Source organism: Amblyomma americanum, chromosome 1 (assembly GCF_052857255.1).
Source record: "Amblyomma americanum isolate KBUSLIRL-KWMA chromosome 1, ASM5285725v1, whole genome shotgun sequence".
Taxonomy (NCBI): Eukaryota; Metazoa; Arthropoda; class Arachnida; order Ixodida; family Ixodidae; genus Amblyomma; species Amblyomma americanum.
The window spans coordinates 10682004-10686509 of NC_135497.1; the positions used below are offsets into that span (position 1 = coordinate 10682004).

A 4506-nucleotide genomic window follows, 5' to 3' on the forward strand; every position below is an offset into this window, starting at 1 on the left:
GAAGCTGATTCCCTGACGATTAAAATTTCCCGGGATGAAGAATACCTCGCCGAAGCGATTCCGGTGCTCCGGGAGTTTTACTTCGCAAAGTACCTGACATGCTTGAAAGAATACTACAACACGTAAACTGGGCACTCGTCGCAAATGGTGGCATCACAAGTGTCGCCTGTTGCACCCCAACGTCAGTGCGAATTCCCGGAAAGCCTTTGTCCGCTAGAATGACATCGCCAGGCTCTAGAAGGAATAACAGCTTGCCGTCCACTGTGATGGTCGCGTCCGAAGTCCTTCCGCCGTACCCTTCTGATACGAAAGTTATTGAACCGTTCGGTGCGATGCAGATTAAATGCTTCAGGGTGTACCTGCCCTTGTAGTGGGAAAACCACAGGTTGCGTGTCTCCACATCTGGCGGCATTTCGGTTTCTATTTCAGTACAATCTATAATAGCCCTGCACGTATCGTAGTGCCTTTTGAAGCTCGGCGGCATTGTGGGCTGCACTGCTAGTCGTGACGGCCAATAGATCCAGTCTTTCGTTGGTACTTTTATGTTCACAAGAACGGACTTGAATACCCTGGACGCCGTTGTGCTGTGCACGCAAAACAGTGAAGCGAGAAACGAAAACGGCAAGCCATGTTTCAGCTTCATCAAAAACAAAAGAAGCTTGTCCTCAACGGAAAGCTCCCTTAACCTTTGCGTTCCTGGCGGAAGAACACTTAGGAGCAACGAAAAGAGCTGAAATGACACCGCAGTGAAGGATTGCAGCGCAGCCTCATTACCATGGAGTGCTCTAAAACCTCCAAAGTACGGCTGTTTCCGCACAGGGCCCACGTTTTTGTCGCACAATTGAGCTGAATCACATGAGGTTCCGCGTTCAGCGGTGGTGGAAGTCCTGTGGTGCACATAGCAACTTGCGTTGCAATTTGATGTTGTCGAGATGAACGTAAATTCCCCGGAAAGGCATTCGGGCTCCATGTCGGTCATCGTGCATGCCTGCAATGCACGAAATACAAAAAAAAAGTAGCAGGTCAGCGGCTGCTGTTAACATTTTCCGGATTGCTTGCATACTGATCCTTTTCAAGATTCCGTGAGTCAACTTCCCTGCGTAGCAAAAACTCTACCATGAAGACGCTGCCTATCCTAGGAAGAGAAGTTGGGTGCAGCGCTAAGACATCTGTCCAAGCCGTACGCTGTGTATGCATTGACATGAATTGCCTTGGCGCACCCTTCCTTCGCGATTGCAGCGCGGGGAGAGTGAGTTGTACCTGCTAAGGAATGGCTTGGTAGAGCTGCACTTAACTACCTTTATCGCGAAAGCAACAAATTGCGGAAATGTGCAGGAATTATGTGTGTCTACAGCACTGCACCCTATTTTCTGTCCCCGGAACCGGCTTGGCTGCCATGGTGAAGTAGTTTTCGCTGCGCAAATAAGCTACCTCTCACAGTTTTGCAAACGCTCAATGCTGCTTTGAAGGAAAACCTACGTACAGTACTCACGGATTGAAATAGGACATTCGGAGCGCGTGGCCGTCGCTTCATGGAGCGCCGCCCGTAGATGCTCATGGAACCAAGGTGGTGCATTGTGGTATGGCGCGAGGGGGAGAACATCTACAAAGCAGAATTGTTCCTTCCAGTCGCCAACGAGCCGGCCTGTGGTTTACCACATGCCTGCGTGGCACTGCAAGGCTTGCGCTTCGAATGTCCTATTTCAATCCGTGAGTACTGTACATCGGCAAACTTCTTTTGTGACGCAGTTTCGTCACCGCCACTCGGTGGAGAGTTGGCGTCAGGTGAAACTGCATTCAGTGGGCGAGGATCATCGTCGATCTGCTGATCATGCTTTCTGCTCTCTCTTTCCTTTCGCCTGCAAATATTATGCAACAAAACTAAGCGGAAGTGCAAAAAGAAAAGAAATCAAGGTCAGTCGTCAAACGAACAGACGTTTCGCTCACCGCCGCCAGCACAATGTATTAAAACAACTAAGCTCTCGACCAGGCGGAGCAAAAAAAAAGTATTGTGACACGCCGCTCTGAACGGGGAATAAATACAGCAGCGTAGTACATTTAAAATGGTCTAAGAGATGTGCAGCAAGACGACAGGAATAGAGACGTTCGAGATTGTGGCGAACACATATGATAGTTTTACAAGCGCACCTGCATGCACCCATGTGCCTGCTGTCGTTTTTCAGGCCAATTACGCGTTCTTGGAGAAAATATCTAGCCCCGAAAACACAACAACAAGTACACATTAATGAACCCGAAGTTGATACATTTGTCAGCATACCTGTCGTGACGCCCGGACGAACCACTTGTGCTTGCTTTTTTGTACGCTGATGGAAAGATGCTTGGGTCGTAGGATGGGTACCCTTCTTCATTCGATTTAGCATTGCTTACAAAATGCCTGCTGCATATTTTTGATTTCCTCGAAGGCATCCAATCCGTACCATCTTCGCTGCATAGTTCAAAATAACAACAAATATACATGATACTCCGCTACACGTTTGCAAGGAACAATGCTGCGGCGCTTTTTATCTATCGTCATACAAGTTCACGAAAGTGCATCAAGACAGTGCCAAAATACTTGATTTTTCCTGCACTGTAAAACTGCAACGAGTCCCTATGTCTACAGCATGGTATGAGAACAAGAAAAGGAGCTCAAACTTACTTTTGGCGACGAATAAGCCGAATCCAGCGCTCACGCCGTTCCGTCTCCCAGTGTCGCGTCGGGAATCCATAAAACCTTGTCCCAGGCGAATTCAGATACGTATTACTGCATCCTACTACACAGCAATGTGTCCTGCTGTTGTTATTAGCCATTTTGTGCTCGGAAAGGAGGCGCACAACTGCTTCGCGACGGCGCGTGCAACACAGCGCGAGCTGTCAGACTGCCCCCGCCTTCCTGACAGGGACGCGCGCGCCGGCGCGCCGCCGCCAGTGGCGCGCGCGTCGCGCGGGAGTTAGATGCGCAGGGTGCCTATACTTTCTGTGCCTGGGAGAACACTCTCCTCAGGCCGTCGGGCGCCGGCAGCGCCACCGCTCGCATCTGCCACACGGCGGCGCTGTGTGAGTAGAATACGCAGGGTGCCTCGATGCCCACTCGCCTCCGCTCTCAGGGTGAGGACACTGCCCGCGACGGCAACATGTTGGGTCACACTCTCCCGTTCGGCTGCATAGAGCGCAATGCGGCGGCGGGCCGTTCGGAAGACAAAACTGCCACTAACGCGTGAAAATCCGCAAACCTGGTGTTCTAACAAGAAAGGGTGGTACCAGAGATGTTTCAAACAGTGAATCGGAGTTAGTTAAGCTAAAATATGTCATGTTTCGCAGCTCATCTGCTGAGAAATTCGGTGCCTTGCGAACACTCGTTACATTCTCACAGCGGTTGTAACATTTCCAGCGCTATCTGTACACCCGGATACTCTACATCTCGATTGCTTTTCCAACAGTCAGAATTGCTTATTTAGAGCTGGAGTTTCATAATCGCCAAGCACTGCCACTCGGGCAGTTCTAATGAGAATATCAAGCTTTCCTGTCAACGACAGTTTCGAGGATGTTTAGGCGCTCTAGCTGGTAAGCGAGTGTGTGAAGCTGTCGTCGCTGCATATGCTGTTTCTTTTATCTTGATGCCATGAAGGCACTCCTAACACCCCTCCCCCCTCTCACTCCATCTACTTCTTGGCGCCAGTTCACCCCGAATATCCAGGCGCCGAACCTACCTTAAGCGCGTCAGTAAACAAGAGAGCATGCGTGACTAATTACACTGTCGTCAACAAGAGGCGCCTCATTTTTGGTATCGCTTTTCAGTAAATCCCTACTGGGTAAAATATGCTACTTTGGTTGCCGTCACGTATAGCACGAGATAAGTAAAAATCGTCACGCGTGCTTCTGAGCAGGCATGTCCTGGAGCTTACTATTTTTCTCTTTCTTGATGACAGCAGCAGGGATGAGAGCTTGCCTGCCGCGCGTTTCTGCTCAACATCAGTCAAGTCCTCTCCTCCTGTCCCTTCACCTCTTTCATTTCATTTCTCTATTCTGTCTGCTATCCTTTATTTCCGCTGCCCCAACTCAGGTGCTTCCGTATCGATGTCAGATGCCGGGGCTAGCAGAAATATTTTCCTTCCTTTATATTATTTTAATAAAACCACTTACTACAACTAACCCAGAACAGTACCTAATGAGAGGTCTACTGCCTTGGCCAGTGACTATGGAGTAAGGCGGCAAGCCAGCGTCTTTTGGCAACTAGAGCAGACAATTCCGCTGAAGGGAGAAAGGCGGCCTGTGTTGCTCCGACTCCCCTTAGTTGAGTTTGGCGTGATTAGTGGCATTGAAATGAAGCCGTAATCTAGAGTTGAATTTTTCAGGTTTCTTTGTGAATCGGTCGCTTTTATTGTTTTTCCTTCATGCTTTGAACAGAAGGAAAACTAACGTTTTTTATTGTTAGGAACTGAAGTTTGTTGTTGCTATGTTGCTTTATTCAATTACAAATTTCACTGAACCGATTCACTGAACCGA

At 49.1% G+C, this 4506-nt stretch overlaps 1 long non-coding RNA gene across 1 annotated transcript; it reads right to left on the reverse strand.

The window, feature by feature from the left end:
* Window positions 1–791: 791 nt before the first annotated feature.
* LOC144130520 (uncharacterized) lies at window positions 792–2849 on the reverse strand. Its single transcript, XR_013314136.1, has 3 exons — window positions 2660–2849; window positions 1724–1859; window positions 792–988 (listed from the first exon to the last, which is right to left on the reverse strand). It is a non-coding gene; the product is annotated as an uncharacterized LOC144130520 (long non-coding RNA).
* Window positions 2850–4506: the final 1657 nt, after the last annotated feature.